Here is a 25,565-nt window from a genome sequence, read left to right as displayed (position 1 = left end):
CGAAAAATAACAAACGAAATAATCAAAAATAAAAAAGAATTACACCTAATCTAATAGCCCTATAAAGATAAAAAAAGCCCACCCAAAAAAAAACAAAAAAACTAGCCTACAATAAACTATCAATAGCCCTTAAAAGGGCCTTTTGTAGGGCATTGCCCTAAGTTAAACAGCTCTTTTACCTGTAAATAAAAATACAAAGACCCCCCAACAGTAAAACCCACCACCCAACCAACCTCCCAAAATAAAAAAAACTAACTGTAACAAAAACCTAAGCTACCCATTGCCCTTTAAAGGGCATTTGCATGGGCATTGCCCTTAAAAGGTCATTTAGCTCTTTTGCATTGCCCTAAAAAAGGCATTTGCTCTTTTAAGAAAAGCCCAAACCCTAAACTAAAAAATAACCCATCCAAAAAAGTTTTAAAAATCCTAACACTAACCCCGAAGATCCACTTACATTTTCTGAAGTCCGAACATCCAGGCGGCGAGAAGTCTTCATCCAGGCGGTGTCTTCTATCTTTGTCCAGGTGGCATCTTCTATCTTCAGCCCGGCGGTGTCCTCTCTCTTCATCCCAGAGCATCCTCTTTTACAGTCGCCGCCGTATACTGAATCTTGAATGCAAGGGAGCATTTTCAAAATGGCATCCCTTGCATTCCTATTGGCTGATTTGATTTTGGAAATTCAAATCAGCCAATGGGATGAGAGCTACTGAAATCCTATTGGCTGTTCAAATCAGCCAATAGGATGAGAGCTACTGAAATCCTATTGGCTGTTCAAATCAGCCAATAGGATGAGAGCTACTGAAATTCTATTGGCTGATTTGAACAACCAATAGAATTTCAGAAGCTCTCTTCCTATTGGCTATTTTGTTGCGTTCGTTAAATACCCTCTAACGTGCATAACTCGTAATCTACCTGTTTGTTATTTGTGACGGATCCCCGGCTACCCCAACTGGGTATCTCCGCCAAAGGGGTCCTGCCACTGCCTGGAACAAGATGCTATGTAGCACAGGAAAGTGATTCTAGCAGGAGCCCACCTAAATGACTAGACAGACTAGCATTCAGGTGAAATAAGAACTGATTTTATTGTACAGCATACACTCCTTTTATACACACAGCTCATCTTGATAAAACAGGGAGACAATGCCACAGTTATACCGCCATTCCCACCCCTGCAGACTGACAGGCGCCTCCATAGCAACCATAGTCTCACAGAATCCCAGGACACAGTGGTGACGGTTTTGGGGTGATCCCGAGGAGCGGCAGCACTTCCAGGGGGTCATTTGAAAGTTCTCTGTCCCCAGATGCTGCAGTCCAAAAATCGTCATGATTCACTATTGGGGATACAGCCTGTTGAAGTTATGGGGGTAGGGGTGTCCAAAACCCCCAGTTCTCAAAGCAGCTCCCCTCCGGTAATTCTCCCACCTCTTGTCCTCCCTAGGGGCTACTAATCCCCAAAAGAGCGGAGCTCTAGGGCACATGGTTGCTGGAGCGACCAGGGGTAAAGTTAGCGGGTGTTCTGCTGTCCTGTGGCCGACCGGGAGTTCCAGGAGCCTGGACAGCCTGAGAGGGGTTAGGCGGGTGTCCGTACCGGCTGACCCACCCACAAACAAAGCTAGTGCTGGTTTCCCAGCTGTATTCCCAACCCAGACTGGAGGGGGAGGTTGCTCCTTGGTGGGGCAGGTAAAGCTCGGGTGCCCAAACATGTGGCACCAACTGTATACACATTTATCCTCCTTGCCCAATGCAATGCCTGCCCTCGGTGAGAAATACTCCGGGACAAGAAAAGGGTAGAGACCCTGCCAAGCTACTGAGGGGAGAGTCCGTCTGTATCTTCTCCCGAGAAGGAGATCTACCGCTGGGGAGGGAGGTCTGCTACCTCCGCTCCATGGGAAACTGTGCTGCCGTTGGGGAGAGAGACCAACTGTCTCCTCCCAGAAAGGGATTTGGCCGCTGGGGAGTGATATCGATACCCATCTCTCCCTGCAAGGGCTTATCTGTAAGGGGAGGGAGGACGACTACCTCTGCTCCCGAAGGATGGATCTCCCGCTGGGGGGAGAGACCGACTGTCTCCTCTCCCAGAAAGGGGTTCTGCTTACGGGGAGGGAGGACGACTACCTCCGCTCCCAGGGGATGGCTCTGCCACTGGGGAGAAAGACTGACTGTCTCCTCTCCCGGCTCCTGGGTCTGCCGCTGAGCTTGCCTGTGGGTGGTCACTGGGCAGATGTCCAGGGGAGTATCCCCCAAAAAGGTGGAAACAAGTAGGCCGAGGTAGTTTCCTAGTACAACCTCTGCAGGAAGATCTGGCATAATGGCCACGTCCACAGTGCGGGCTCCGGCGCCCCAAGCCAGATGGACACAGGCCATAGGAACTCATATAGTGGCACCTCCGGCCACTCGAACAGCAAGAGTTCTCCCAGTAGCGGTAGAAGAGGAGGCCAGATGAGGCTGGATCAGGGTAATGGTGGATCCGGTTTCCCGTAATCCCTGAGCCGCCTTTCCATTGACCCAAACGGTCTGGCAGTGGTGCTGACGGTTGTCTGTGGATGCCAGGTAGGCTTCTTGTAGCGTGCCAACCTACTCTTAAGCCCATTCAGGATAGTCAGCCGGTGCATAAGCGTAGTGGGCAGCATCTGGGTAGGTCGGGGCGGGAGCTCTCACCCAAGCTGTCGGCTGGAGGTGTCTTGGCTGAGCGGCCGGCTGTTGTCGGACCCGACTCGGGCATTCCCACCTGAGGTGTCCGGGGTATCCGCAGAAAAAACATCCCTGTGAGTCCCTGACTCCAGCCGGAGGGACAAAGGCCAGACGGCCCGGAGGCTTATTGGTAGCCGCTGGGGGTCGGACTACCACCAAAGCTGTGCGGGGAGTCGATTGTGGGGCAGAGTGAACTTGGCGGCGGACATCTGTGTACTGATCTGCCAGGACAGCCGCCTGGTCTGCTGTGGTGGGCCGCCGGTCCTGGACCCATTCTTTAATCTCGACTGGAATATGATTATAGAAATATTCCAGTAGAAAAAGCTGTGCCACTTCGGCCCCAGTAGTGGCCTTGCAGCCGGCTAGCCAGGACGTCATCGACCGGGTGAATTGGTGGGTCCATTCTGTGAAAGGCTGTTCATCCTGCTTCCTTAGTGCCCGGAACTTCTGCCGGTGGGCCTCCTGTGTGAGCCCATATCGGGCAAGGATACGGTCTTTCACCTTGTTATAATCCTTTTGGGCCTCAGAAGGGGTAGCGTGGAAAGCTGCCAAAGCCCGCCCTGACAATTTACCGATCTGGACAGACAGTCTATCGGCATAGGCTACCCCCTGCAGTTCGCATTGGGTCTCAAAGACCTGAAGGTAACAGTCAATATCCTCCTCCTCTTCCTTGTAGGCTCGAAAGGCCCCATGGGGTAGCTTGTGCGGTCGAAGAGCCGGCACTCCATGGGCTGATGGAGCACCTCCTATGGACTGGTGGATTTCTGCTAACTTGAGCTGGGTAATATCCGAAACAATCTTGGTGATGACCTCCTCTGGTGGCCGGGTGTCATATAACGCCAACCGCCACTGCACTTCCCGCTGTACTTGGGGCTGAACTTGGCGTTGTAACGGATAGCTCATTGCCCCGGACATCATCTGACCTGTCGGCCGCCTAGTCCTCTCCCAGCATTTCTCTGGTGGGGGTAGTTCTGTTCCTGGTACCCGCAGTCTTTCCTCGAGTCTCCATTCAATATTACTTCTAGCTGGTGGTTTGAATGTCCCAGGAAGTTGGAAGCATCCCACCGCTGCCAGCCAATGTGACGGATCCCCGGCTACCCCGACTGGGTAGCTCCGCCAAAGGGGTCCTTCCACTGCCTGGAACAAGATGCTATGTAGCACAGGATTCTAGCAGGAGCCCACCTAAATGACTAGACAGAATAACATTCAGGTGAAATAAGAACTGATTTTATTGTACAACATACACTCCTTTTATACACACAGCTCATCTTGATAAAACAGGGAGACAATGCCACAGTTTTCCTGCCATTCCCGCCCCTCCAGATTGACCGGCGCCTCCATAGCAACCATAGTCTCACAGAATCCCAGGACAAAGTGGTGACGGTTTTGGGGTGATCCTAGGGGAGCGGCGGCACTTCCAGGGTGTCATTTGAAAGCTCTCGGTCAGATGCTGCAGTCCAAAAATTGTTGTGATTCGTTATTGGGGACCGGAGATACAGCCCGTTGAAGTTATGGGGGTATGGGTGTCCAAAACCCCCGGTTCACAAAGCAGCTTCCCTCCGGTAATTCTCCCACCTCTTGTCCTCCCTAGGGGCTACTAATCCCCAAAAGAGCGGAGCTCTGGGGTACATGGTTGCTGGAGCGACCAGGGGTAAAGATAGCGGGTGTTCTGCTGTCCTGTGGCCGACCGGGAGTTCCAGGAGCCCGGACAGCCTGAGAGGGGTTAGGCGGGTGTCCGTTGTGAGGCGGCCGACCAGGAGTTCCAGGAGCCCAGCCAGCCTAGGAGGGTTTTCCAGGTCATAGACCAGCTCTTTTCTAAACAAGTTTGGAACACAAAACCATGCAACCAAAAGCTTCCAGAGATTGTGGTTGCTCTGAGGAGCCCAAAACCACTGAGAAACAACAGGGGTGAGGTTGTAGGGGGGTGGGGGGTAGCCTTAGCCGTCTGGTATCTGTGACATTATTAAACCCACAAAGGGCTTAAAGGGATATAAACTCAATATTTTTCTTGATGGTGCATGCAGTTTTATACAACTTTCCAATTTACATCCATTATCTAATTTGCTCCATTCTCTTGGTATCCTTTGTTGCAAAGCATACCTAGGTAGGCTCAGGAACAGCAATGCAGTACTAGGAGCTAGCTGCTGATTTGTGGCTGCAGATTTGCCTCTTTTTATTGACTCAGTAGTGCATTGCTGCTCGTACAGCAAATTTGATTTATAGATGTAGATATATATATAATATATATATTATATATATATATTATAGATGTAGATATATATATAGATGTAGATGTAGATATATAGATAATTGGAAAGTTGTTTAAAGTTGTATTCTCTATCTGAACCATGAAAGAAAAAATATGGGTTTTATGTGTCTTAAAATCCTGTTCAGGAGCTTCAAGTTTAGGCTCCAGAACAGGGCACAGCTGGTGATTGGTTGAGCCATAAGAATGACACTCCTTATTGGATCACCAGCCGTGTACTGTTTTGGAGCTTCAAGTATTGGAGCTCCCAATTGGGACTTTACCTATGTATTTCACCACTTTGCAGATATAAGCTATGGATAAAAAAAAGTGTGCTGTAAGCTCTGTGTGTTCGAGGTCTGCATTGGAAGAAGTAATCCTCTAGAACAGCCCTTCTCAAACTATGGGTAGTGACCCCATATGGGTCGCATAACCCTAATGTGGGGGTCACGGGCCTCCTGATCCAACATCTTCTACATATTTTCCTCCAGCGTCCCGTACTCCCCGTGCTAAACCCGCCACTTCCTGCCAGTGAGGTGTACTCTAGTGAGATCCCAGCGGTTGTGTTTGTGTGTGCCGGGGCCGCAGCAGGGCTAAAGCTTTTTTTTCTTTTCTTCTTAGCGCACCACCATTTCAGCACTTCTCACTTCTCAGCTCCTCCCCGCTAGTCACCACATGCGGGGTTGGAGACTTGCAGTGGAGGTGAGTGGTCAAGTTCTTATTTTGAGCTGTATTTTATAGTTAGTGCTCGCAGCACCAGGGCTCATTGCATTTATGTAAATGTCAATCAGCTAGATTACGAGTAACGCTGCTTTTTCCCTAACACCGCTATTACAAGTCTTGTAGGTATAGGTGTACCGCACACCTTTTTGGCCGTCACGCAACATCAGTACTGCACTTTTTAAAAAGTCCTTTTTCAATGGGACTTCCATAGCGCCGGTATTACGAGTTTGCCTGGGAGGCCAAAAAGTGAGCGGTACAGCCTAAAACCACAAGATCCGTACCGCCATCCAAAGTCAGTAGTTATGAGTTTTACGCTACAAAGCTGTAACATAAAACTCATAACTAAAGTTTTACAAAGTACACTAACACCCATAAACTACATATTAACCCCTAAACCGAGGCCCTCTCGCATCGCAAACACTATAATAAATTTATTAATCTAATCTGCTGCTCCGGACATCGCCGCCACAATTTTTTTTATTAACCCCTATTCCGCCACTCCCAGACATCGTCGCCACTATAATAAACCTAATAACCCCTAAACTGCCGCCCTCCCGCATCGCAAATACTATTTCAATATTATTAACCCCTAATCTGCCGTCCGCCCACACCGCCGCAATAAAAAACCTATTAACCACTAAACCGCAAGCCCCCCACAACGAAATATACTAAAATAAATTATTAACCCTTAAACCTCTGACCTCCCACATCACTAACTCTACATAAATATATTAACCCCTAACGTAACCCTAAGTCTAACCCTAACCCTAACGTAACCCTAAGCCTAACACCCCCTAACTTAAATATAATTAAAATAAATCTAAATAAACCTTACAATTATTAACTAAATAATTCCTATTTAAAACTAAATACATACCTGTAAAAAAAAAACTAAGATAGCTACAAAAAAACTCACGGCTAGATTAGGAGTTTTACATTATGAGCGGCTCGGTGCTAACTTGCAAGTTATTGCCACCGCTCACCTCCCTATAGCGCTGCTATTACAGGTTTGCAAAAACCCGGCGTTAGCAGGCAATATTGCAGCGTTGAGCAAAATTGAGCTCCATACCGCACTCAAATAACAGCGCTGCTTTGAGCTGGTTTTACGTGCTCGTGCACAATTTCCCCATAGACATCAATGGGGAGAGCCGGCTAAAAAAAAGTCTAACACCTGCAATAACGGAGCATGAAGCTCCGTAACTCAGCCCCATTGATTCCTATAGGGAAATAAAATGTATGTTTACACCTAACACCCTAACACAAACCTGAGTCTAAACACCCCTAATCTGCCGCCCCCGACATAACCGGCGCCACCTACATTACACTTATTAACCTCTAATATGCCGCCCCCAACATCGCCGACACCTACATTACACTTATTAACCCCTAATCTGCCGCCCCCGACATCACCGACGCCTGCCTACATTTATTAACCCCTAATCTGCCGCCCCCAATGTCGTCGCTACCTACCTACACTTATTAACCCCTAATCTTCCGTACCCAACGTCGCCGCCACTATACTAAAGTTATTAACCCCTAACCCTAAATCTAACCCTAACCCTAACACCCACTAACTTTAATATAATTAAAATAAATCTAAATAAAAATTACTATTAATACTTAAATATTTCCTATTTAAAACTAAATACTTACCTATAAAATAAAACCTAACCTAGCTACAATATAACTAATAGTTACATTGTATGTATCTTAGGTTTTATTTTTATTTCACAGCTAAGTTTGTATTTATTTTAACTAGGTAGACTAGTTAGTAAATAGTTATTAACTATTTACTAGCTACCTAGCTAAAATAAATACAAATTTACCTGTAAAATAAAACCTAACCTGAGTTACACTAACACCTAACCTTACACTACATTAGATTACATTAATTAAATACAATTAACTAAATTACAAAAAAAAACAACACTAAATTACACAAAATAAAAAAGAAATGATCAAATATTTAAACTAATTACACCTAATCTAATAGCCTTATCAAAATAAAAAAGCCCCCAAAATAAAAAAAAAACCTAGCCTAAACTAAACTGCCAATGGCCCTTAAAAGGGCCTTTTGCGGGGCATTGGCCCAAAGAAATCAGCTCTTTTACCTGTAAAAATAAATACAAACAACCCCCCAACAGTAAAACCCACCACCCACACAACCAAACCCCCCAAATAAAATCCTATCTAAAAAACCTAATCTCCCCATTGCCCTGAAAAGGGAATTTGGATGGGCATTGCCCTTAAAAGGGCATTTTGCTCTTTTTCAGCCCAAACCCTAAGCTAAAAATAAAATCCACCCAATAAACCCTTAAAAAACATAACACTAACCCCCAAAGATCCAGTTTATGAAGACCGAACATCCATCCTCAACGAAGCCGGGAGGAGTCTTCATCCAAGCGGCAAGAAGTCATCAACCAAGCCGGGAGAAGTCTTCATCCAGACGGCAAGAAGTGGTCCTCCAGGAGGGCAGAAGTCTTCATCCAGATGGCATCTTCTATCTTCATCCTTCCGACGCGGAGCGGCTCCATCTTCAAGACATCCGGCACGGAGCATCCTCTTCAATTGACGGCTCTTCCAGAATGAAGGTTCCTTTAAGAGACGTCATCCAAGATGGCGTCTGTTGAATTCCGATTGGCTGATAGAATTCTATCAGCCAATCGGAATTAAAGGTGAAAAAATCCTATTGACTGATGCAATCAGCCAACAGGATTGAGCTTCAATCCTATTGGTTGATCCAATCAGCCAATAGGATTGAGCTTGCATTCTATTGGCTGTTCCAATCAGCATATACCTATAACTATTAGTTATATTGTAGCTAGCTTAGGTTTTATTTTATAGGTAAGTATTTAGTTTTAAATAGGAATTATTTAGGTATTAATTGTAATTTTTATTTAGATTTATTTTAATTATGTTAAGGTTAGTGGGTGTTAGGGTTAGACTTAGGTTTAAGTTTAGGGGTTATTAACTTTAGTATAGTGGCGGTGATTTTGGGGGAAGCAGATTAGGGGTTAATAACAGTAATGTAGGTTGTGGCGATGTTAGGGACAGTAGATTAGGGGTTAAGAATATTTAACTAGTGTTTGTGATGCGGGAGTACGGCGGTTTAGGGGTTAATATATTTATTATAGTGGCGGCGATGTACAGAGCGGCAGATTAGGGGTTAATAAAAAATTTAAGTGTTTGCGATGCAGGAGGGCCTCGGTTTAGGGGTTAATAGGTAGTTTATGGGTGTTAGTGTACTTTTTAGCACTTAAGTTATGAGTTTTATTTTACGGCTTTGTAACATAAAAGCCATAACTACTGACTCAGTTTACGGTACGGATCTTGACGGTATAGGCTGTACGGCTCACTTTTTGGCCAGACAGGCAAACTCGTAATACTGGCGCTGTGGAAGTCCCATTGAAAAAGGACATTTTGAAAGCTGCGGTAGTTACGCTGCGTTACGGCCAACAAAGTGTGCGGTACACCTACAGTTTACCTGCAAAACTCGTAATACCAGTGGTAGTGAAAAAGAGCCATAACGCAAAACTCGTAATTTAGCCGTCATAGTTATATTGTAGCTAGCTTAGGTTTTATTTTTATTTCACAGGTAAGTTTGTATTTATTTTAACTAGGTAGGCTAGTTAGTAAATAGTTATTAACTATTTAATAACTACCTAGTTAAAATAAATACAAAGTTACCTGTAAAATAAAACCTAACCTGCCTTACACTAAAAACTAACATTACAATTAAATGAAATAAATTAAATTAATAAAATACAATTTACTAAATTACGAAGAAAAATAAACACTAAATAACAAAAAATAAAAACGGAATTATCAAAAATAAAAACGAATTACTCCTAATCTAATAGCCCTATCAAAATAAAAAAACCCGCCCAAAATAAAAAAAAAACCTAGCCTACACTAAACTGCCAATGGCCCTTAAAAGGGCCTTTTGCGGGGCATTGCTCCAAAGAAATCAGCTCTTTTACCTGTAAAAAAAAAAAAATACAAACAACCCCCAACAGTAAAACCCACCACCCACCCAACCAAACCCCCCAAATAAAAACCTATCTAAATAAACCTAAGCTAAACATTGCCCTGAAAAGGGCATTTGGCTGGGTATTGCCCTTAAAAGGGCATTTAGCTCTTTTACATTGCCCAAAACCCTAACCTAAAAAACCCCCCACCCAAAAAACCCTTAAAAAACCTAACACTAACCCCCAACGATCCACTTACAGTTATTGAAGTCCTCATCTAGGCAGCAAGAAGTCTTCATCCAGGCGGCCCCTTCCATCTTCGTCCAGCCTGCGAAGTCCTCATCCAAACGGCAAGAAGTCTTCATCCAGACGGCATCTTCTATCTTCATCCCAGGACATACTTGAAAACCCAGGACATACTTGAAAATGAGAGAAATCTCAATGTATCCTTCCTGGTAAAATATTTTATAAATAAATCCATCTGGCGCGGAGCAGGTCCATCTTCAAGACATCCGGCGCGGAGCATCCTCTTCTTACGGTCGTCGCTGGAAAATGAAGGTTCCCTTTAAGTGACGTCATCCAAGATGGAATCCCTTACATTCCTATTGGCTGAAAGATTTCTATCAGCCAACAGGAATTAAAGGGGAAAAATCCTATTGGCTGTTGCAATCAGCCAATAGGATTGAGCTTTCATCCTATTGGCTGATCCTGCCAAGTACGGGGCGATGAGCATCGTACTGTTGTTAACTAACATTCATCGATCTCGCTGCTATTCAGCTTTTTACCAACTTTATTTATACCCTGTCACTAAACGCTGCCACTATACTAAAATGTTTAACCTCTATCCCGCCGCTCCAGGACCCCACCGCAACTAAATAAAAGTATTAACCCCTATTCCGCCGCTCCCGGACCCCACCGCAACTAAATAAAAGTATTAACCCCTATCCCGCCGCTCCTGGACCCCACTGCAACTAAATAAATGTATTAACCCCTATCCCGCCGCTCCCGGACCCCACCGCAACTAAATAAAAGTATTAACCCCTATTCTGCCGCTCCCGGACCACACCGCAATTAAATAAACGTATTAACCCCTAAACCCCTGGCCTCCCACATCACTACCACTAACTAAACCTATTAACCCCTAAACCGCCAGCCCACCACATCGCCATAAACTAAATTAAGCTATTAACCCCTAAACTTAACAACCCGCTAACTTTACATTAAAATTACAACATCCCTATCTTATAATAAATTAAAACTTACCTGTGGAATTAAATTAAACTATATTAAATTTTAATTAATCTACCCTATTATACTAAAATTACATTAAACTATCAATTAAATTAACTATATTACATATTAAAAAAAAATATACCCTACTCAAATTATTTAAATCTACAATTAAAAATTACTAAATTACAAAAAAAACAAACACTAAGTTACAAAAACAAGCAAACACTAAGTTACAAAAATAAAAAAGAATTACACCTAATCTAATAGCCCTATCAAAATAAAAAAGAGTCCCCAAAATAAAAAAACCCCTAGCCTACAATAAACTACCAATGGCCATTAAAAAGGCCTTTGGCAGGGCATTGCCCCAAAGATATCAGCTCTTTTACCTGTAAAAAAAATACAAACACCCCCCCAACAGTAAAACCCACCACCCAACCAACCCCCCCCCCCCAAATTAAAACCCTATCTAAAAAACCTAAGCTCCCCATTGCCCTGAAAAGGGCATTTGTATGGGCATTACCCTTAAAAGGGCATTTAGCTCTTTTACTACCTAGACCCTACTCTAAACATAAAACCAACCCAAAAAAACCTTAAATAAACCTAACACTAACCCCTGACGATCCACTTACAATTTTTGAAGTTCCGCTTGAAGGATCCATCCAGCCGGCAAGAAGTCTTCATCCGGGTGGCAAGAAGTCTTCACCTGGGCGACCTCTTCTATCTTCATCCAGCCAGCGAAGTCTTCATCCATGTGGCCTCTTCTATCTTCATCCATCCTGCGAGAAGCGGGTCCATCCTTCAGACATCCGTCGAGGAGCTCCTCTTCAATACAGTCTCCGCCGTAAACTGGATCTTGAATGCAAGTGACGTCATCCAAGATGGCGTCCCTTGCATTCCTATTGGCTGAAAGGTTACAATCAGCCAATAGGATTAGAGCCGCTAAAATCCTATTGACTGTTCCAATCAGCCAATAGGATTGAGCTCTCATCCTATTGGCTGCTCCAATCAGCCAATAGGATTGAGCTCTTATCCTATTGGCTGTTCCAATCAGCCAATAGGATTGAGCTCTCATCCTATTGGCTGATTGGAACAGCCAATAGGATTTTAACGGCTCTAATCCTATTGGCTGATTGGAACCTTTCAGCCAATAGGAATGCAAGGGACACCATCTTGGATAAAGTCACTTGCATTCAAGATCCAGTTTAGGGCGGAGACCGTATTGAAGAGGAGCTCCTCGCTGGATGTCTTCAGGATGGACCCGCTCCACGCCAGATGGATGAAGATAGAAGAGGTTACATGGATGAAGACTTCGCCGGCTGGATGAAGATAGAAGAGGCCACCGGGATGAAGACTTCTTGCCGGCTGGATGGATCCTTCAAGCGGAACTTCAAAAACTGTAAGTGGATCGTCGGGGGTTAGTGTTTTTTGTTTTAGAGTAGGGTCTTGGCAGTAAAAGAGCTAAATGCCCTTTTAAGTGCAATGCCCATACAAATGCCCTTTTCCGGGCAATGGAGAACTTTTAGATAGGGTTTTATATTTGGGGGAGTTGGTTGGTTGGGTGGTGGGTTTTACTGTTGGGGGGTGTTTGTATTTTTTTTTACAGATAAAAGAGCTGATTTCTCTGGGGCAATGCCCGCAAAAGGCCCTTTTAAGGGCCATTGGTAGTTTATTGTAGGCTAGGGTTTTTTTATTGGGGGGGGGGCTTTTTATTTTGATAGGGCTATTAGATTAGGTGTAATTCTTTTTTATTTTTGATACTGTGGTTTGTTTGTTTTTGTAACTTAGTGTTTGTTTGTTTTTGTAACTAAGTGTATATAGGTGGCGGCGATATCGGGAGCGGCATATTAGGGGTTAATAATGTTATTTAGATGGCGGCAATGTTAAGGGCGGCAGATTAGGGGTTAATATCATTATGTAGGTTGCGGAAGATTAGGGGTGTTTAGACGTGGTTTTTATGTTAGGGTGTTAGGCTTAAACATAACTTTTTCTTTCCTCATAGACATCAATTGGGCTGCGTTATGGAGCTTTTGTTTCTGCGATCGAAGGTGTTAGGCTTTTTTTTGCCAGCTCTCCCCATTGATGTTTATGGGGAAATTGTGCATGAGCACGTCAAAGCAGCGCTTGTATTTGGGTGAGGTATGGAGCTCAACGCCACCATATCGCCCGCACAAGCCTGCTTTTATAAAACCTGTAATAGCAGCCCCATTGGTAGGTGAAATAACGCCGCTTTTGTGGCGGTCGTTAATTTCCCTGTTGCGCTCAAAACTCGTAATCTAGCTGATAGTAAGATATGCAACGGAATGAAGGCAAATTTATGAATTTATTCAGATTACATGTTCTGCATCTAATGAAGGTTCATTAATGCCACTAGTATTACTATGTTTGCTAATATGGCTAGAATATTAGTAGCCCTTGGCAAGAAAGAGTGTGCAGTGTAAAAATGGGACCATAATATACTTATCTTTTAGGAATGTAATTGGCAATGGTAGTGCAGTATGTATTGTAATATGGAAAATAAGTAAGGTCAGACAATTTTGCAATTTATTTAGTAAAAATTAGAAGATTCTAAGACATACAAATTCTGTTAATCCAACACTGTCACCTTGAACATTTAATATAGTTTATTTGTATATTGATTTATTTATATTATTGTGATTACCAGAGGAGTTCTCTTCTCTCCCTTTATAAAAACATAATCTTCTTTCTTTTCTGCTTTTCTTGGAGCACAAAGTGTTAAAGTGAGAAGCTCAAAAACGTTGTGTATGCTCAATATGAATATGCAAATAGACCAAAACTGGACAAATCTCAGGAGATCTCCCTGGCCCTTAAAAAAAAAAAGAGGAGGGGGGGGGGGATTGGCACAACAACATGTTGAGCTCCTAAGTGTCATAAATGTATCAAACCTCAATTTAACCATTGAGTGACATTGTAAAATGTCTTCATACAAAATAATAAAGGTTTTAAAAGCATCTCAACCTGTTTTACGTTAACAAAATTTGCAGGGTTTTGCAGATTGATTGGTCCAGGGATAAACCACTTTAAAACTTATGTATATTAACCTGGTCTGCTTTGTTGTGGCTAATAAAAGAGAAAGCAAATTAGCACTTTCCTTATTTAATATGACTATGTAGCATGCTTAGGCTTACAGTAGCATACTTAAATATACACTATGCACTCTAGCATCTCTGTGGCAAGTGGAAAATAAATAAGCATTAAAGATTGTACTTATATAATGCTTTGAGAACATTTGACATTCGTTGCTGTACGTATCCTCACACATTTAGCTTTGTTGCTTATTTTAACTTCCAAGTCTAATATAACCATGCAGTGTGTTAGCTGCAGGGCTTGCAAATGATTTATTATCAGTAAATGTTTGATTTGTATACCTATTTTATATACCCGGGGTCACATAAAAATTTCTTGCGCAAAAAGGGGTCGCGAGTGGAAAAAGTTTAAGAAGCCCTGCTCTAGAAGACCTCACAGTAACAGTAAATACAAGTGCGATATCTCACAGGACTGTAGTATGGGGCTAACACCATTAGGCACTAAACAAATGATCCATCGCCACATTATGGACAAGGCCTCAGCTTTACACTGATAATCAAGTAAATGGGGCCAATTTATCAAGGGCTGAATAGCCCCTGATGCCCCTGTTTCCGCACGAGCCTTCAGGCTCGCCGGAAACAACAGTTATGAAACAGTGGTCTTAAAGGGACATGAAACCCCATTTTTTTCTTTCATGATTTATCAAGAACATGCAATTTGAATCAACTTCCTAATTTACTTCTTTTATCTAATTTGCTTCATTCTCTTGATATTCTTTGCTGAAAAGCATATCTAGATAGGCTCAGTTGCGGTTGATTGGTGGCTGCACATAGATGCCTCGTGTGATTGGCTCGCCCATGTGCGTTGCTATTTCTTCAACAAAGGTTATCTAAGAAACTAAGCAAATTAGATCATATAAGTAAATTGGAATGTTCTTTAAAAATGTATTATCTACCTGAATCATAAAATAAAAAGTTTGGGTTTAGTGTCCCTTTAAGACCGCTGCTCCATAACTGGTCTGCTGCCTCTGAGGCTGCGGACATCAATCTGCCCGATCCTATATGATCGGGTTTATTGACACCCTGAATTTGCAGGGGGCGGCATTGCACAAGCAGTTCATTAGAACAGACAGACATTGATAAATCGGCCCCAATCAATGGTGCCATTGTTTTAAAAAAAATAAAAATGGTGCAACAGGCCACAGACACTTTCAATGCAGGATGGATTGTAAGAGAGAGGATATTTGTAAGATTGCATTTGATTCTTAAAGAGCCTGCAATGTGTCATGGCCACCACACATAAGTCAAAAGGACATGCTGAGTTGCAAGCTGCATACCTGCATATTCTGCAGTTTATCATAGAACAGCGCACAAGCATACATCTTGCCTCTGATTGGCCAATGTGAAGGAGACTAGATAACCACACTCAAGCACTTTCAAGTGCAGTATCCCTGGAGTGCTCTAAATTAGCAAAACTCTGCAAACCTCTATTACAAATATTACACTTTTATTTTCTTAACCTTTTTTGTATTAGGCTAAATGTGTGACAATATAAACAGATATTTTCATTTACAAAAATGTGTATGTCATATGTGCAATATAAATACCAACATTTAAAAATAATGTACAAAATAGAAATAATATTTTATATAACATAAAAATTAAAACTTAAAAGTCACCAATCTCTACATATAATTTCCCTGTAAAATGTTTAAAACTTTAAAGTGATGGTAAACTCTCCCCTTTTAAAAATCAGATCTGGAATGTAAGTGTTATTTTAGATGGAGTTTAATTCATTAGCTGTAATGAAGATGCAGTATAACATGCTTTTTAATATTGATATGAAATTCAAATACTGCATGCTCCTCCGCCCACTTCCAAAGTAAAATTTTCTGTGAGCTAACAGATTGAATTGTTGTCCAATCAGCGCTCTACCCATATGGCACTTTTGTTGTAGCTAGAGCATTGATTGGAGAGTAATTCAATCATTTAGCTGACAGGAAAATTGACTTTTGAAGTGGGTGGTGTAACATGGGGTATTTGAATTTCATATCTATATTAATAACTAAGTTATAGCGCATCTTCATTGCACATGATGAATAAAACCCCATCTAAAATAGCGCTTACATTCCAGATCTGATTTTAAAAAGGGGAGAGTTTACCATCACTTTAAAGGGGCATATTGCTGGCTTTGCATTTTTTGAGGATGGGTTATTTATGTTTGCTACCTTACCAGACTTCAGTTAGAAAATACAAAGGAAAACATGTATGTATATAGCTGCATATTTGCTTTATAGTAGCTAATTAGTAAATACAGCAATGGTCACATGTGAGTATTTTCAGCCAACCATCTCCTATTATAAACTATGTCACAAACAAAACAAGATAAAAAAAAATGGCTCAGATAGAGAATTACGAAATTTATTTTACTGATTTGCTTCTGCACTGCCAAATAAATTTCAGATATTTCCACTTATTGTCCCCTATTTGTCTCAAAATAAGATAGAAAACAACTACCGGGGGTTGCTGCGAAATGCATAGCGAGACAGTACTGTTTGGTAAAATTTGAAACAGTTGGCAGTTTATACATCCTGGTTGTATACCACAGAATTATTTTTTTAGTGCATTTTATTATTGTTTACATACTAACCCCCCCCCTGCAGAACTGTTAAACACATAGTTAAAGTCAGTTTTAAATCAGAAAAGCACCACTGGGAGCTAGATGAACACATCTGGAGAACCAATGACAAGAAAGATATGCATGTAGCCATGAACTACCGACTAGCTCCAAGAGCCTTTCAACAAATGATACCAAGAGATCAAAGTAAACAGATATCAATGGATGGGTTTCTTCAAATTGCATGCTCAATCTGAATCAAGTTTAATTATAACTTTCATGTCCAGTTCAATCTAATTTTGTGCTTTTTTGGGTTTATATATTTGGGCTATTTAGATATTATTATAGGAATTATCTTAAAACTATATTTATGTTTTTAAAAGTGTTTCATTTTTGGCTCTTGGCACAAATATTTATAATAAAAAAAATTATCAAATTAGAAATATTCTATGACGGTTTTGTGATTTCATACAATTGAATAAAATCTGTCATTTCTATTGTATGTATCTAATCTTCTCTTACATGTCATACAGGTAAAACTGTCAACGTTAATAGATAACTATTGTAGAGTTTACTTCTCAAGGTTTTAACCTTGAATTTATGTAAATAGTAAAACATCATTGAACCTTGATCTTGATTTAGAAATGGACTAAAGCACTCATTTCTTGATCTTTGTAGATAGTGTAGAGTTGACCACTGACTTGCTGATAAATCTACGAATAATTAGAGAATATAGCCTCATAAAACGTAGGGTTACTCTGTGACCTATATACTTTTTTTTCACTCATATGCGTTATTTCTGTAATCATTTTCATATACTATCAACAACTATGTCTATAAAGGGCAAAATGTGCAGTTTATTATTAATGAGTTCCCTCTGCCATGTGTGTTTAACATTGTAAAGGGTTAAAAATATAATTTAAGTTGTGCATCCAGTGGTCTTCTTTGCCACCCACAGATCAGCCAGTCAGGGTCCCCAGGGAGGGGGGGGGGGTGCAAATTTGGTGCATGACATTTTTTTGTGTATATTTTTTTTTTGCTGCCTAACTAATGGCTAAAAGAGGAGGGGACTTCCCTGAAACATAGGGAGGAAGAAAGTGCAGATCAGCCAAATATCTCACTGCATAGCCCATTTCGGGCCAGATTACGAGTAGCCCGTTAACAGTTACGCGCAAGTGAAAATGGGTTTATCGCGGGGGTTTGTGCTTGTCGGGTTTACCGCTCATATTACAAGTTGAAAGTATGCTAGAATGATTATCACAACCTGCAGTGCTCTGGTTAACTGTTTCGCAAAACAAAAAAGTGTCACAAAACACATCAAAAATGCATTACAAAGTACAGTTACACTCATAATGACACTATCTAATAAAAATTATAAAAAAAAATGCTCAAAGATATAAGGTCTCAGGTGTTAGGGGGAAAAAACAGGCAAAGGGCTTTAACATAAAGATACATACATATACATTTCTAAAGATGGATATGTATGTATGTATGTATATATATATATATATGTATATGTGTGTGTGTGTGTGTTTACATATGCATTTATGTATTTATAGACATATATACACATAAATACTTATATATGCATATATATACATATATGTAAGTGCATTGGAGCCCTTTGCAGTCAAGTAGATGAAAACATGTGAAAACATATTTATGCAAGATTCATATTCAATAAAGTGTTATACATAGCAGAATATGTTCTATGTATTTTTAAATAGATATTCCTTTATATATCTGTATATATCTATACCTATATATAATCATGTATATATAAAGGTATACATGTATATGGTACCAAAATACCATCAGATATATTTAGAAATAAGTATTTATTTTTGCTATTTGAAGAGCATTGGAATGTGAAATATTCATATTTTCATGTCAGGTCAGTGCACTTAAGAAAATGCGATCAGGTTTGCGTGTGTTCGTTTTTTCCCCCACTTTTTTTGCTTCACTGACTTCTATGGAGGAATACGTTATTGCGTATGAGATATTCGAAGTCCGCCTTTTTACGCACATCGGTTTAGTGCACGATCGAAAAATGTTTACTTTCAACTTGTAATATGGGCGCTACCTGACCTGCGCAAAAAGCTTACTTCTAGTGGAGTTAGCGCTCGAGTGGCAGTGATAAACATCGCTCCACTTATAATCTGACCCTTAGTAGGAGAGTCTGTAACCATAATAGCAAAATTGTTTGGTGTTTCAAGAGCAACAGTCAATATGGTTATGACTGCAAACACAAAGCATGGCAAGACTCGAAGAAGAATAGCGTTCGAAAATCTAAATATAATGATGGGGGCAGAAGAACACCAACAAGGATTGTGTCCAAACAAGAGAGAACTACTGCAGCAAACGTGACAGAAGAAATTGATATCCATCTTTCCACAAAAACAGTCCTCAGAGAATGTCACAAACATCCATAGAAGAGCTGGAATCGCTAAATCTTTAATTACAGACCCCAGTGCCAAAATGTGAAAAACATGATTTTATAATAATAAAACCTGGAGAACTGAAGACTGAAATTGAGTAATATGGTCAGATGAGTTATTATTTGCATTATTCCCAACAGCAGGTTGGGTTTATGTATGAAAAACACCCAAAGGCAGCATACAACTCGAACTGTATGGTTCCAACTGTCAAACATTGGGGTAAATCTGTGATGGCTCGGTGGCCATAATTTGTCTGGCTCCATCATTACCCTAAATGGTTGAGTTACCATCAGAAAGTAATTGGGCATTCTAGGTGATCAGGTGCATCATGTGGTTCAAATGTTGATTCCCAACAGTGATGCCATGTTTCAAGATGATAATGCAGCCATACACAAAGCCAGAACTGTTCAGTCTTGGTTTGAGGAACACCAAAATGAACTTGAACATCTGTCCTGAACAGCTCAATCACCTGACTTGAATTTTGTCAAACCACTATGGGCAGTTTTGGAGAGCAGAGTGAGAAGCAGATCCCCTACATCCCTGAAGCAATTTCCTGATATTCTAATAGACAAATGGTACAACACTGGAGACTATTCAAAAGTTGTATGAATCTATTCCAAGAAGGTTTGAAGCTGTTTTATGTTTAAATAGTTTTTATTAACAAATTTTTTGTTCATGAGCTATACAAAAATTTTTCCCCCAACCAACTTTCCAAAGGAACAAAAAGTAACATGTTAGAGGGCAACAACTTTAACACAATCAAATAATATTCCCCCACATTTTTCCTATATATCTAAAAACCTGTCACATATTCGAGGGATTTACTGTTGGATGTTGTGGGCCTTGGGAGACAAATCAAGATACAGGCTCCCTCAGTTGGCCCTCTACCAATGGGTTCAATAGTAGAAGAATTGTTGCTAAGTTGACTACATGTGGGGTTATCATCCAATAATTAAACAAAGATAATAAGTTGCTTTACAGAAGTCTTCAAATAAACATTTAAAGTAATACAAATAACACAGGTAATTTCCCCCCTCAGAGGCCCCCCTTCAAGTAATCAGGATCTGAGAAAAAAAAAGATTTATGGGGGGGGAAGGGAGGAGGGAAAACACAGAGTGAGAGGGGGGGGGGGAGGAGAAGGAGGGGGAAGGGATGAGGGGGAGAAAAGGGGCAACATCTCTACCCCCCAGCGATCCTCCCAGATCTACTGAAATCGCTCAGATTCAGCTTTCAGAAGTTGGATTGTACATCATGTCTTCTTCTGTGAGATGTCGAGATACTAATCCAGTAGTACCATATCTTCTGGAAAGAAGATCTATTATTTAACGTATCTACTGCAGTTTCATACATAGTGTAGGTATAGCTGATTTTGTTGTGTATTTCCGACCATGGGGGTGATCCCACCTTCCAGTATTTTGCTATACAAACCCTTGTCACTGTACAAAGAATTCTAATGAACGTGTTGATGTGTCTGTGAAATCTATCTATTTGTTCGTGTAGTAGTGCCTGTTGGATAGTAAGTGTGATCTCCTCCTCTAGTAGTTGACCAATTAATGCAGAAAGCCTTGTCCCACGTATCTCCCCACAGTCCCACCACATATGCCTATAGGTCCCTAACTCACCTCATCCTCTATAGCACAGGTTGCTACCATTTGGCTGCATGTGGGCCATCCTCATTGGGGTTAAATACCATCTAAATATAGTTTTCATCACATTTTCTTTTAAATCCATACTAATTAGACCCCTGTCAGCTTCCTGGATCAATCTCTCCCATTCTTGTAAGTCCTTAACCATGTCTAGATCCTGCTCCCATGCTAACATCATCATGGATTTAGTGGTGTCTGCAGTGCTATGTATATTCTAGAGATATTGTGTTTAGTTCTAGTGAGGCCTGCACGTAAGTCTCTAACACCGTGGATTGCCCCCCCTTTGAGTTTTTCAGGAAGGAGTGTAAAGCCGAGTGTAATTGGAGGTAGATATACCAATGGAGTTTTGTGAGAGAAAGTTTTGATTGCAACTGGTTGAAAGATAGTAACTGTCTCTGCCACCCTGTAGAGCCCTTTGTTTTCCCATTTGGCGACTATTATAGGAGAATCGCCCGTCAGAAGACATCTGATTGGTGTCAGTAGGGAGAATTCAGGGAATAAGTCTGTTTTTTTGAATGTCTGTCTCCAGGTCTTTGTGATCAGATCCGAGGTGTATGTTTTAGTGTGTTCCCTATCTGGGGTAGTATACTGCGCGTCCCATAAAATCGAGTCTCTGTCCTCCCATCCTCCCAGCTCCATTTCCAGGAACACCCAAGTGGCTTCCTCCGCTCTCCTCAGGCAGGAGTCCTGGGCCAGTCTAGCAGCTCTATAGTATTCCATTAAATCTGGAGCACCTACTCCCCCCGCTGCTTTACTTCTGCATACCACTTGTCTCGCTATTCTAGCCGATTTTGGTCCCCTTATGTAAGCTAATATTTCAGCTTGTATTTTAATAATATCTATTTTAACCAATTTAATGGGTAGGGCTCTAAAGAGATATAAAAGGTGTGGAAGTATGTTCATTTTAACTAACGCTACTCTCCCCATCCAGGAAAAGCCACATGTCCGCCATTTCAAAAGGTCTTTTCTAACCTGACTGAGGAGCGGGGTATAGTTATATTTATATAGAAGTTGCATCTGTACCGGAAGATTAATACCTAGGTATTTGATTGTTTCAATTCAAAATTAAGTTCAATAATTTTACGCGTGTGTGGAGGAATAGCCACCGGAAGGAGCTCACTCTTCTCCATATTAATTTTGTAACCCGAGATATTTGAAAAGTCATGTAATAATTTATGTAAATTAGGGAGTGATAAGAGAGGTTTGGTAAGGGTAAACAGAATATCATCCGCGAATAGGGATATTTTGTACTCAGATTGAGCCACCCGGACTCCCGATATGTCTGGGTGATTCCGAATTCTGGCCGCCAGTGGCTCAATGCAGAGGGCAAATAATAGGGGCGACAGAGGGCACCCCTGTCTTGTCCCATTTAATATGGGGAAAAGAATGGACCTGTATCCCCCCTTAACAACCTGGGCTTGCGGATTTGAATATATTGCCTGCAAAGCCCTCATAAAGGTGTTGTTGAAACCTATTTCTTCCATGACCGTGAATATATATTTCCAATCTATTCTGTCAAATGCCTTCTCCGCATCTAAAGATAGAATTAGAGAAGGCGTCTGTGTCTTTTGTAGGTGGTGAATTAAATTAATCACCCGTCTTAAGTTATCTGGGGCTTCCCTATTCTGTATAAACCCCACCTGATCAGGGTGAACCAAGTGTGGCATAATCAGTTTAAGGCGATTGGCTAAGATTTTAGTGAAAATCTTGAGGTCTTGGTTAATTAATTATATTGGTCGGTAGTTTTGACACCTCTTGTGGTCCTTATCTGGCTTGGGGATAACCACTATCTTTGCATCTAACAACTCTTGATGGATTGGATTACCTTCCATGATAAAGTTACAAAACCTGGTTAAATGTGGGACGAGGGAGTTTTTGAAAAGTTTATAGTATTCCCCTGGGAAACCGTTGGGGCCTGCTGCTTTCCCTGGTTTTAAGTCTTTGATAGCTTTTGATATCTCTACAGGAGATATCGGGGCGTTAAGGGTAGTCTTTTGTTCTGTCGTCAGCGGGGTTAGCCCACAGTCATCTAAAAATTTTCTCATTTTGTTCAGCGTCTCTGTATTGTGAGTCACCTTTTCACCGTCATATAGCTTGCCATAAAAGTTTGCGAAGGTGTCCACTATCTCCTTAGGGTGTGAAGTCAGGGCTCCCTTCTCTGTTTCTATCAAAGGTATAGCCGACGCCCTACATCTCTCTTTAATTTTGTGTGCCATATATCTATCCAGCTTATTTGCATAGATAAAGTAATGTGATTTGAGCCGCTGTGCCGCTCTTGCCGCTTGCGAGTTTAGTATTGTTGCTAGGGATTGTCTTTTGTCCTGGAGGGCTTGTAAAGTCGCTGGGCTCTTAGTTTATGTTGTATTTCTATTGTTTCAATTTCTTTATGAAGCTGGTCTATGTGCACTCTATGTTTCTTATTAATTTTAGTTTTGAGCTGGATCAACAGTCCTCTAACCACAGCCTTATGGGCTGCCCATGTATACATTGGGTTTGTGGTCGTTTCTGTATTAATAGACCAAAATTCTGTCATGGCACGTACTATGTCGTTGTGATCTTGGTTGTTTTTTAATAGAGTATTGTCGTATGTCCAAGTTCTGCTTCTGTTAATGTCCCTCAGTCCGTCTAGATCAATAGAGATTATAGAGTGGTCCGACCACACGCAAGCATGTATAGTCGAACCACGCAACATGGGTTGTAGTATCTGACTCATGTAGATGTAATCAAGCCTTACGTAAGAGTTATGTGCAGCTGAATAGAAGGTAGTGTCGGTGACACGGACTTCCGTTGGAGGAGGAGCTCTCTTTGCACGCTGTGCATGGCCCAGCGGCTCTAGAGGGTTGAATTAAGACCCATAACCTTTCTCCTAAACGAACAGGCCTTCGGCCGGACCCACACCGGCTATTTGGGCTATTCTGCCGCTGCATATCTTTGCTGCAGCTGTTCGGCGGAAGTTTCAAAACTGGCGGAGGCGCTGCTACTTGTGCGCAAAGGAAAAGACCTGGGACCTGCCTTGATGATCAAGAAAGACCAGTCAAGTACTGCAACGTGGACCGCCCGCCTAACTGCTACTCACCTTTGGGTATCGACCGGGAATCCTGCTGAGGGGCGAAAAGAGAAAGCTCCTGCGCCCTCCTGGTAGGGCGAAGCAGGTTGAAGGTGTCGGTTCCCTCTGAAGTATCCTCGCTGGTGGCGGAGGGATCTGAGAGTGTCACCGCTTTGCTGCCGTTCCGGTGGGAAAGACGCACCTGGTTGGCGTCTGTATTCCGTGACTTGCTGAACTGAAGCCTGGCCCTGCTCACACAGTAGCTGGTAAGAAAGAGAGGTTTCAGCAACGGACATACTGTCTCCAGACCCTTCACTGGAAAACCGGTAAAGTAAAAGGTGGGGAACATTAGTGTGTTTGGTCATCTAGGGCGGTGATCCCTTTGAAGCACTGGTACGTAAATTTTTTATATAGTGGGACATACCTCTTTCCTTTGGGGAATACACTATAGTATCTGTGCCCTGAAGTGGCTAAAAGTAATGAAGAAATTCTACAATAAAAATCACTGAAAAAAGGGGGACATATTGAAAATTCCTGAACAGGGACATTTAAAAAGTAAAAGAAAGAAGAAGGAAAAGAGAGAGGGGAATAAGGAAGAAAGGGGGAGTAATTCATAATAACCATGTCCATCTTTACATTGAACTTTATTCTGATGCTTGTCTAAAAGGACTTTTGAAGAATACTGGGACTGTGTAATGGTTGTTGAATAATCCTCTCTAAAGAATCCCTGAAGAATATTGGGACTATGCAATGGTTTCTGATTAATAGCAGTTTGGTTTTGCAGCTAGGAAACTATAATTGCCAAATATCTATGAGTGTTTTTTTTTTTTTTCCTTGTTGCTACCAGGGTTGTTTTTGAATTCACTTTACATTGTCTAAATAATATGTAGGTTACAAGAAGATTGACTGTGTTCTTAGGACCAATAGTAATATATTCTGTGAGAAGTCATTTTCTTACAAGGGTTGCCTCTTGTTTAAAAACATATAGTGCTGGTTTTCTTGGTTGACCTTTTTTTTTTTTTTTTTTTTTTTTGGCTTTGTTTTTTGTAGCTTTTGCACGTTACTCACACCCCAGGAAAGTGTAGGGGCAGAAGGGAAAATAGAAAGGGGGAAGAATGAAATAGGAAGATAGAAGGAACATAAAAAAAAACCAAAAAAGGGAATATATATATACTCCCCTCCCTTTACCTGGGTTATAAATATTTAATATACACTTTTCACCATATATTTTTATTGGTAGTAAGATACACTAGTAAGTCAAATACAGACTTTTTTTTTTTAAATTCTCAAATCACAAACAAAGGAAAAGAAAAGAAACAAGGGAAGGTCTGCACAAGTGGTTATTATCGAAAGACCATAATATATCTATAATCTGTTTGGTCAGACTATTTGGTTATTGGTTATTGGTAATTCCGCTTTCTATATAAGTGTTTTATCACAGTTTGAGTATATTTCACTTTGTCTTTTGTTTTTCTGTTTTTTTTTTTATATATATTGGCACTTTATTTTTTCATCTGTCTATGGAAAAATACTTCACTCAGGCTAACCAACACTCTTCGAAAATGCCAGCTAAATCTAGAGAGAAAAAAAAAGGGGCAGATGCGAGTTTTGATTCTGTTGAAACTCCTCTCACTACTAATGATAATCAGTCGCTAATACTACAACTTAGTAATCTATTCTCACCCCAGTTTGAGATTATTAAAAAGGAACTCAGTAGTATTTCGTTAGAACTTAATACACTTAACACAGAAGTGAAACAATTCGCTATCAGAATGTCAGAAGCTGATGATAGGATATCTGATTTGGAAGATACAATCAATAAACAAGAAAGTATCTTAAGTAAACAACAAGCTAAAATAAAAAATATTGAGGCAAGGTTAGAAGAACAAGAAGATCGCTCTAGACGAAATAACA

Source organism: Bombina bombina, chromosome 5 (genome assembly GCF_027579735.1).
Source record: "Bombina bombina isolate aBomBom1 chromosome 5, aBomBom1.pri, whole genome shotgun sequence".
Classification (NCBI taxonomy): Eukaryota; Metazoa; Chordata; class Amphibia; order Anura; family Bombinatoridae; genus Bombina; species Bombina bombina.
This window is presented reverse-complemented; position numbering follows the sequence as displayed.